Source organism: Hetaerina americana, unplaced genomic scaffold (genome assembly GCF_022747635.1).
Source record: "Hetaerina americana unplaced genomic scaffold, ioHetAmer1.1.p SCAF_15, whole genome shotgun sequence".
NCBI lineage: Eukaryota > Metazoa > Arthropoda > Insecta > Odonata > Calopterygidae > Hetaerina > Hetaerina americana.
In genome coordinates, this window is record NW_027286625.1 from 11,125,836 (window position 1) to 11,136,677 (window position 10,842).

The following is a 10,842-nucleotide window of genomic DNA, read 5'->3' on the forward strand; positions in this document are numbered from 1 at the left end:
GGGAGATGAAACTAAATAAGGCCGTGGGGGTGGATAACATTCCCGCGTAACTTTTAAAATGCTTAGGAAAATGTGGGAGGAAGAGGCTATATGGGCTGATCCGTAGTATTTATGAGGAAGGAATCTGGCCGGAAGACTTTGTGAAATCAGTTTTAGTTCCTATACCGAAAAAGGCAAAGGTTACATCATGTGAGGACTATAGGACAATTAGTTTGATATCCCACGCAGCTAAAGTTGTTCTCAGGATCATAAACAAAAGGATAAAGAGTAGGGCAAATGATTACTTAGGGGATGATCAGTTTGGGTTTAGGAAGGGGAGAGGTACGCGTGATGCCATTGCAGTAATGAGAATATTAATCGAGAGGAATATAGAACACAACCAGGAGGTATTTGCCTGTTTCGTAGATTTCGAAAAAGTGTTTGATAGAGTGAATTGGGAAAAACTAATGAGTATATTGCAGAAAATAGGAATAGATTGGAGGGAAAGGAGGCTAATCCGCAACCTGTACATGTCTCAGACTGCTCAGGTACGAGTGGGGAACGGGGAGTCAGGATGGGCAGTGTTAGGAAGGGGTGTAAGGCAGGGTTGCCCATTATCACCGTTGCTGTTCAACCTGTATGCAGAGGAAATGATCAAAGAGGCATGGGAAGAACTGGAGGTAGGAATGAAGGTGGGCGGAAAATTCGTAAAATCGATTAGGTTTGCTGATGACCAAGCTTTAGTTTATCAGTCAGCCAAGGGGCTGCAAGCATTGCTGAGTGAATTGGAGGTTCAGTGCGACAGGTATGGGATGAGAATCAATATTAATAAAACAAAGGTTATGCGATTTTCTAGAAAGAAAAAGGCTAAGCTTAACATTAAAATAGGAAGGCAAAAGCTGGAGCAGGTAGAACAGTTTACGTCTCTCGGTAGTGTTTTGGACCAACACGGTCAAAGTATTAAGGACGTAAGGAGAAGAATTGCGCTTGGCAAAGAGGCTTTCACAAGGAGGAGGGAGTTGATGACGGGGACGTTGAGTAAGGATGTTAAGAAAAGTCTCGTAAAAACTATGGTATGGAGCGTAGCTATGTACGGCGCGGAAACGTGGTCATTGAAGAAGGAGGATAGACGTAGACTGGAGGCTTTTGAAATGTGGGTGTGGAGAAGAATGGAGAAGGTGAAATGGTCAGAGAAGAAAACAAACGAAGAAGTACTTGGTATGGTGGGCGAAGAGAGGGGTTTGTTGGGAGAAATCCTATGGAGGCAGGAAAAGTGGCTGAATGGGGTATTGACCGGCAGTGGGATATTGAAGACTGTAATTGAGGGGAGAATGTTAGGCAAACGAGGAAAGGGAAGGAAAAGGATAGGGATGTTGGACGGGATGAAGGGAGGAAGAAAGTACTCAGAGCTGAAGAGGGACCTGATGTAGAGTAGGATGTTGTGTTTTGCTAGGAGCCACAAATTATTTAATTAGTCATTACGTCCATCCATAAATCTACCTTAACCGGTAGATTACCAAATAATAATATATATATGTATATACATACACACACACGCACACACACACACACACACGTGTCTTCTCTTCCTTCCGCTGTAAATGGTGGTTTTGTCCCGATACATTCGAAACACATAACTTGAGTTCCTCCTTCTGTTTTCCTCTCCTCTCCTTTCTTTCAAGTTCTCATTTTCATCGCCGCGCCTATGAAGAACCTTATATTCACTTTTGGGATCATTTTACGTGAACATAAAAATGAAACCCTACGTCGAACGAAGAATAAATCACGTTTGGTACATATTCATAAATGGACGAACACACATGCCTCTCTACATTATGCAATAATGGCGGAGTTCGAGTAACGTTTAAAAGTTTGCTTTTGAATTTGAATTTAGAATGCAGGAGCGGTTAAGCCTGACATTTTTATGGTAATTTATCGTGAGAGGGGGTGATAATTGTAAATTAAAGCTTTGAAATTCGAGTGTGGATAAGGATGGAAAAGGTGACATGGATGGCAATGAAAACGAAGCTGAAAATGCTCACCATGATGGGGGGAAAAGAGGAGATTGTTGGGAGTAATCCAAAGGAGGCAGGAAAGGTGTATGCAGAGCATTTTGATTGGCGATGCGATGCTGGAGACTACGAGGACGGGGAGAAGTTAGGCAAGCGAGGAATGGATAAGAGCAGGATAGGCAAGTTGGACGTAATGAAAGGAGGAAGGACACATGGGGAATAGAAGAAGGGTTATTGTAGTGTCGGATTTCAGGTTGCGTTTGGTTGGGCGAGGAAAATAATTGTATCGTTCTTCACTCGGTGTCCATCCATAATCCACTTCAACGAGTACTTGAATCTATCACCACTGGTATTTATTCCCCTTATTTTGTCCTCGAAGTCCAATCTGCCAAAGCTATGTGGGACCATAATAATCCCCTCACTCACCCTAGCAAACGCCGGTATTAAACTTATACGAACTTTTCAGCGAAGTTCTTTTTCAAATACACCAACTGTTTTCACTTCACGTACTAAGTCGTATCTGAGAGCTTGCGGCAGAAAGGGCTTCCGGATGGATCGAGGGGGGGGAAGCCTCCAGCCTCGGGATCATCTCGCGCTCCAGACGAAAGACACAGAGATTCGCAGTTTAACTCCCCACTCTCCGTCCTATGGACTGAGTATTTCATGTGTTCTCCGCGCGACACCCAAGCTTGAATCGAAATAAAGCCGAAAATCCTCCACAGCCTGGATTTAAACCCAACCCCTCAACATCCGCAGCCAGGGCTCTCGACAAGTCGGTCCTCGAAAGTCTCGCATTCGAAACATCGAGATTTCCAAGATGACACCCTAACGACACACTTTTAGGTAATTAAAAAAGGGGGTGTTAGCCATTCTCTGCCCTATGTCGAGGGGTTCAAGCTTTTATGAACACGATAGCCATAAAACATCTTCAAATGCTCGTAAATAACACTTTTATGACGCAAAATTAAGAAAACATAAGCCTTTCAAAGGGCGCCAACCTTTGAGTACGTAAAAGTCTCTTTCAAGTATCCCAGCTCAAAAGATCTGCTGATTTTATAACACCACTGCCACAGGAAGACAAAAAATACACACATGAAGACCAAAGGATTGGGCCGAATCAAGTGCTTCTTTTTATATAAGCTGAACGTAAAATTTTATTTTTATTTTAATCCCTATCAAGCTAGAAAGGGTCTTTACGATGCCAAAAGTGCTCACTTCAAGTTATTCTAAGATGAAAAACGATTTTGTAATTCCCAAGGAAGTAGTTAGCGATGTTTCCCAATGGAAACGAGATCCCCATTACATTAAATGCTGTCTTGGATTCCGCTTCATCTGATTGCAGCACAGGAAAACAAATTTATAACTCAAGTTGGCACATAAAATTACGGTGGAAAACTATTTCACATGCAAATGCAAACTTCTTTCGCCGATATGCGTCCAATAAGAGCGACGTTCGCAATTTATAAGTTTATGGATGATCTGATGCACTTCCGGCATTGTATTTCATTACAATAAAACCCTCATGTTTCATGAAGTGGGCAATGATGAAAGACAAAAACACAGTCTGAGTAAACAGCTATTTGGGAGTTAGAGAAACAGACCACTTAAACGTCATCTCCTCAGTAAGGCTGAGTCCGCAAACCCCTTGAGGCCTGACTGAGCTTTGAGCGGCAGCTACCTCCATTCACCCCGGTTCATTTCCAGGGGCGGAACCCCAGGGACCTCAAACCAGGATGGAAATAAAACCCATTCTACTCACGAGGGAATGAAACGCGTAAACGTAAAAGAAAAACGCTAGAACAGAGAGAGAGAGAGAGATAGAAGTACATTCAGCTACACGCTGATTTCAAAATCTGAAAAAGCTAATTTTAATACATAATCTTCCATCCAATGCCAATTAGCAAATATTCCAGTCGTGAATTATGTACTTCCCACGGACGCGGTTCATTAAGGCGGCTAAATTTTTTTTATTGATGTTTTCTTCAAATTAGTCTTGGGAACCTCCGAGGGGATACACATGGAGGGGAAAATTATTTTCCTACCTCGGGTGAAAATAAAACCCTTTGAAGATCCGAGTTCGTCCTCTGAACCACGCATACCCAACGTCCGTGCCATCTCTTAAAGGCACCTCCATTGCGAACAAGATCACGCCGCGCGATAGATTGCATAGATACTGAGGGCTGACGATACCATGGTAACTGAAGATTCATCCAACGTCCTCAAAGAGCGTAGAGCATACTCCTAACGGGCGCACCCGAGTTCGAAATGCTGCCTTCGATCTTCACGCTGAAAAATATACACACACACACACACCTTCAGTCTAACATTCAAGACAAGTAATCCTGCTTGATAGACCTATTTGCGAATTTGAAATGATAGGACCGTGGATTTGGAAAGCACTCGTATTAATCCGGTCACCTTTACCGTAGAGGAAGATTATCAATAGAATCTGAAGGCCTTATACATTCAATAAATTTAAGACAAAAAATTATTGAACTAATTATAGTAACGTTAAATGAGATAAAACATAGAAAAATGCCCCAAAATGGGGCAAAATCCGCTTAGGTCAAATTTAGGTAACTACAGGTATAAATGGATATCTGTGGAGAAATTGACGAATATATCACTGTCGGTAGAGGAATTCGTTAAGCACTCGAATGAAGTATACAGGTAACCTGTAACCACTGGTTCTTTCAGAGAGATTCGTTTCCAATACCGTTGCCATCGCCAACGGTTTATTAATTTTTGCTGCTAAACTCTACAAGGTCGTATAAACACATTTAAAACTTAAATGAAGTGTTCGAAGAACTGTACTTAAGTTGTTTTGGGCTTTCCAAATCACGCCCAAAACGGCGGCCTTACATTGATGCTAGGGTAAGGGAGCATTCGATTGAGGCTGACCGAGGGTTCGAAGTCTATTCCCAAGAACGTTTATTTTGTACTAACCATGAATCTGAATATCCCTCTGCAACACGCGAAAGATTTGAAATATCGCAAAATCCTCATATTTTGATGAATATGAGGTCAAATGTACGCTCATTATTCTATTTAAAATACAAATATTTATTTAATACACAGAAACACAATTCATTATGCTTGAAAATTTCAAAGGAAACATCGTTTTCAAGACAAAAAAAAAAATTCATAATAAATGAAAAAATCTGGGTCCTCAAAAACAATGTAATGTGATTAATTTTAATTTAATTTAAAATTATACATCTATATGCTATTATACAACTTACATTTTAAATGCATTCATTACACTAAGGCTAAATATGTATACCAGAAAAAAGATTTTGTCGGAGGGAAAGGGATTCGCAGTCATAAAGGGTTCCAGGCTGACTTTAATTGGTTAACAACATGAAATATCACGTTCAGTTCTTCTTCCCAACACTCTGATGTCATATCCTATATCTCTGCAGTGCATAGTTTCCACGATGATTAAGCGTCCCATTCTAGGCACATATTCCATATTTAGAATCTTGCCAATGATAATAACGGGGTTATGATGCAATCGCTCCGGCAAATGCTTTTTTATTGTATACATATTATTCTAATTTTTCACAGCCAACCGGTGCCGGCTGCTCATCCATACAGCGGCCTTCGGTGTAATACATAAATTGACTCAATAAATCTTGAAATAAGAAGTATATTAAAATTGGTGATGGATACTAAAACGAACGTGAAGTAACATCCACTGCGGAGAAGGGAAACCATTTTGCTCCACGGAGAGGAAACGAGGCATTCCAGGAAGTTGGTCCATAACACCTCAGACGACCGACTAGTGCAAACACTCGTTTAGCACGTGATTAGGTCATTAAATTTTCTCGGTTATACTTGAATTATGCCCTGCAAATGCCTTGTAGCAATTGAGCGTCGGGGGACCAGCCTTTAATAAAATAATGACTGTTTGTGCGGTGCCTGCAAAGTAGATGCCCAGATATTTCAAATATTAGCCAATTTCCTGATGAACATGAGAAAGCACGTAGCTACTACCGAACTAGATTCGTGCGAACTGCGATTTACTACTTCGACTGCTAAGGGGAGACAGAGAGACACGTTCCGAAAAACGTTACTAAATGTCTGCCAAAACGCGCATAACACGGAAGGGATTGAATTCTTACGCGACAGGCTATTTTTTTTACCTTAGACCTGACAGGAATCCCAGTGATTTTATTTTGTCACCAGACTTCGGGTACCACGTAGAAAATTATTGCTTAAGGACTACAAATTTATTGCGAATTTATATTCCCCCCTGGTCATTAAATATCATCCTACTCTTAAGGATTCTTGAGTTAAATCTCGTTCGGACTGCGATTTAAATAATCGTTGAGGACGTGAACGAGGGTCCATACTTGGATAAAGCAAATAGCTCATTCTTATAGTTCTCTTGGAAGTACAAGAACGACGTGTTCTTTCACTTGTTAAAAACCGTCAGCAAAATGTACCAGTCCGAGTTGCAATCGAAGTGTACGCATACCTCCAAAAGATTTCTCAACAGATGGCAAAAGTCACATCCTTGCAACCCTCAATTTAGATTCCTGTCTCGGTTTTACCCCGCCATCAGGAGAAAATTCATGGAACAGCCCTGATAGGTGGTGTAAAAACCAATATAATTGGCAAATATATCTAACGAATTTTAATTTCTATTCTGGGATAGAGGAAGAATACAATTTTTCAATACATGCATTGTATTTCATCATGAAATCGCAAGCCAAACACTAAAAAAAGGTGAGAACTGAAGCGTTCTCTCTGGGTTTTACCCCACCAACTAAAAAATACAAACGAAAGACTGCAACTATATTATTATTAGGTAATCTACCGGTTAAGGTAGGTTTTTGGATGGACATAATTACTAATTAAATAATTTGTGACCCCTTGCAAAACACAACATCCTCAGGTCCCTCTTCAGCTCTGAGTACTTTCTTCCTCCCTTCATCCCGTCCAACATCCCTATCCTGTTCCTTCCCTTTCCTCGTTTACCCAACATTCTCCCCTCTATTACAGTCTTCAACATCCCACTGCTGGTCAATACACCCTTCATCCACTTTTCCTGCCTCCATAGGATTTCTGCCAACAAAACCCTCTCCTCGCCCACCATACCAAGTACTTCCTCACGAAATCTACGAAACAGGCAAATACCTCCTGGTTGTATTCTATATTCCTCCTGATTAATAATCTCATTACTGCAATCGCATCACGCGCACCTCTCCCCTTTCTAAACCCAAACTGGTCATCCTCTAAGTAATCATTTGCCCTACTCTCTATCCTTTTGTTTATGATCCTGAGAACAACTTTAGCTGCGTGGGATATCAAACTTATTGTCCTGTAGTCCTCACATGACGCAGCCTTTACCTTTTTCGACTACAACTATAAAGAACAAAAAATTACGATTTAATAACGGTGACTTGTAAATATGTAATGAAATTTAATCCTCCTGGGACAGACGGTCAATTTTTCCCTTTTTACGCTAGCGTGTATGACAAAAAGTAAGGACAGAAATAAAACATGGAAAGTTCCCTCTCAGTCGCGAGGGAGTTTTATTTCCTTTCTTCTACAGATATAAAGAGAATATTGAAGCCGGAATACACAATATTTACAAGAAACACTGGGACGACATGGGCGATAAAAACTTTATCTCAGAAAACGGAGTAAAACTTGGTGGGAGATATGAAGTACTGTGTTCGGATCTCCTAAAACCTTTCTACGCACAAGACCAAGGTAAAAAGTAACCCTAGGTCGCAAGTGTCCTTCCAGCCGAAAGTTATTCCACAATTGCTAAAATTTGCTTGAGCTTAAATTAAGATGATACATGAAATGTACCGCCTATGGACTCACTACAAAAACATCCTACTATTACTGCGATATGCAGCCTAACCCACAATATTGATCGTGGGTCTTGGTTTGGAGTCGAGCGGAGAATATAAATCAGAGGTTGCGTCATTTTTGCAGGGTATCGGGGCCTCCTTTGGCGACCTGCAGCTGGAGATCTAATCGTGTAGGCACCCCCTGAGCCATTCAAGTGTTCACTACACGTCTGAGACCGCTAGGTGTGTAACCGGTAGGATATTCAAGCACTGCAGGGCTCTTTTAGATTACATCTACATCAATACCCTGCGAGCCACCAAAAAGGTGTGTGGCAGGGGGTGCAGCACCGGGAGGAAAGGGTAAGGGATGAGAGGGTTAGGGTTTTTCAAATGGATGGGGAAAGGTGGGGGGAACCTGTAAAAAAATATATAAATATACTAGTATAACCATGCGCAGTCGCTACCTTTTGGCTTAATACTAATTATGTCGAGCCGACTCGGGGACTGGGGGATTTCGATTACAAGCATTCTGGTCTCTTATTGTTCTTGGAAAAAATTACCATTTAAATCAGTCAGTCTTGCAGTCAATCTCTCTAATAAGTTCAACAGATTCAGGCTTGAGGTCGTGGAAGTTCATCATAATGAAATAAGGACAATTTGCACTTTTCCACAGTTTATTTAACGTACGACGCGTTTAAACTCACAGAGTCATCATCAGGTACAAGACTTGTACCTGATGATGACTCTGTGAGTTGAAACGCGTCGTACGTTAAATAAACTGTGGAAAAGTGCAAATTGTCCTTATTTCATTAATCTCTCTAATCTTATATTCGTGATCCCTCCGCCCGTAATACGTTGTGGTTCGTATTATTAAAGTATGTAGGGCAAATAGTGGGTCTCTGAAGTCCTCTTTGCCAAATAACTTAGCTTTAAATTAAGTGAGAGCCAGTGCTAGAGATGCATACAATAGACCACTCAACATGACTCAGATAGAATTGGACGGAAATTTCAAAAACGATTCGATTATAATAAGAAAACGATCCCCGTTTAGTATTAAATCAACCGTAATGTCACGGAAACAGTACCTGTAATAGTATTTATTTTCCCAAGCTTAAAAAATAAGTCGCTGAATAACATCACCTATTTAAAGCACAGACACGGATAACGTTAATGGAACTGAAAGCTCGTTATCCAATGATATTGCGCACACTGAAACTTTCCCAAACCCCTTTTTTGTTGACAAAAATCGAGTAAATATAATCAGGGGCGGTTCCTTTATAAACAGGGGAAAAAACAAACATACCAGAGAGTTACTATTACAATCATTTACGTTTAAATCCATTCATCACCAACTAGTAGAGGCGAAAACATTCCTGATTTGTTAGCAACAAACGTACCAGTATTGGATGTAGAAACTATTATAGGAATTATCGACCACAGAGCAGTAAATGCTAACTTTTCCAAAAAGGGGGTCAGAAATAAGAGGCCCAAAAGAATATTTACTTCCTTCAAAAAGGGAGTTATAAAGGCTTTATGTACGCGTAGCAGAGATCATTTGCTATTTTTTAGGAAGATAGTAAACACCGAAATAAAAAGGATACGCGGAATCACTTCCTTAAAATCGCGCGCTCAGCAGTCAACAGGTTCTTTCGACGGGAATTTATAAAAGATAACACAGAACCTAGATGGCACAACGCAGACGTACAAAAATCGTTAAGACATCAAAGGCTATGTCACGCCAGATGAAAAATCTAAGGAACGATTTCTTTAGAATCTAAAGGAATGAGATCACTTATGATTACAAGATATCCAGGGCGAATGCCAAGTAGGAATTACAAAAAGAGTTGAGCGAATTCTAAAGAAAAATATTAGCAAAAGGTTTACGAGAGAATCCAAAAGCATTTTAGCCGTAGGTCAGAGAGGTTCAAGGAAATGAGGCTACTGTAAATTCACTCCAAAACGATTATGTGAAAGAGAAACCAGCAATTTGGAATGGGCCAACTTATTAAATTCCTTATTTCAAATCATCTTCAGTAGTATCCGACGGAAAGTCTCCGATAACTTACCAAATCGTTTCCGCCAACCGATACCCAAATTCGAAATCCCATATCATGGAATAGAACGTTTGCTGAATAATATTAAGCCTAATAAATCCTCCGGGCCCGATTGAATAACCGCTCGTATATTTAAGGAACTAGCGTCAGAAATGTTCCAGTGGACGCGATTTTACTAGATTTTAAGAAAGCCTTCGACAAAGTACATCATAGTAAACTACATGCAAATCTAGAAGCAGATGGTTCTAGCCGTGTTCAATGGAAGCAAAACATTAGAGCATCTAAGCTGGGGATCACTCACGGAGCGCAGGTTAAATTACAGATTGAAGCTCTTGCATTAATTATAAGGAAGCCTCTTTAGCAGTAATGTCGAAAATGTATTATTACTCCCATCGCACTACGGTAGGAGAGATCATGTTAGTAAAATTAGAGCGATTAAGAACAGATAGACATAAGAGTCATTTTTTCCACGAACGATAGGGGATCATAATACCGACCGCGGTAGGTTCAGGTTCGGGTAAAATTATTCTGGTGTGTTAAATGCCACACACCCTAGCGGTGGCTTGCAGGGTACATTGATGAATAAAAAATAAAATAAATTGCACCATATCTAGAAATCATATTTAAGAAATCGCCAGTAGATTACAAGATTACCAATGCTTTGAGGACGGCAAATTTAACATTATTTTATAATTAATTAAAAATAGTAATTTTCCACAAAAATAAAATTTAATGCGACCGGTTTCAATGTTACTACATCATCATCATCAGGTGAACCACCACAGTTGCTATTTTTAATTAATCGTGATATTCCACCATATCACGCCTGAAACGTCTCTTTTTGTTATTTTATAAAACGGAGATAGTGATGAATCAAGCAATTGCAGACCTATTTCCCTCACATCAATACCATGCAAAATATTGGTGCATAAATGTTAGTTCGATAGGGAAACACCGATAGTCAAAGAGATATTGATGAAAAATCAGTAC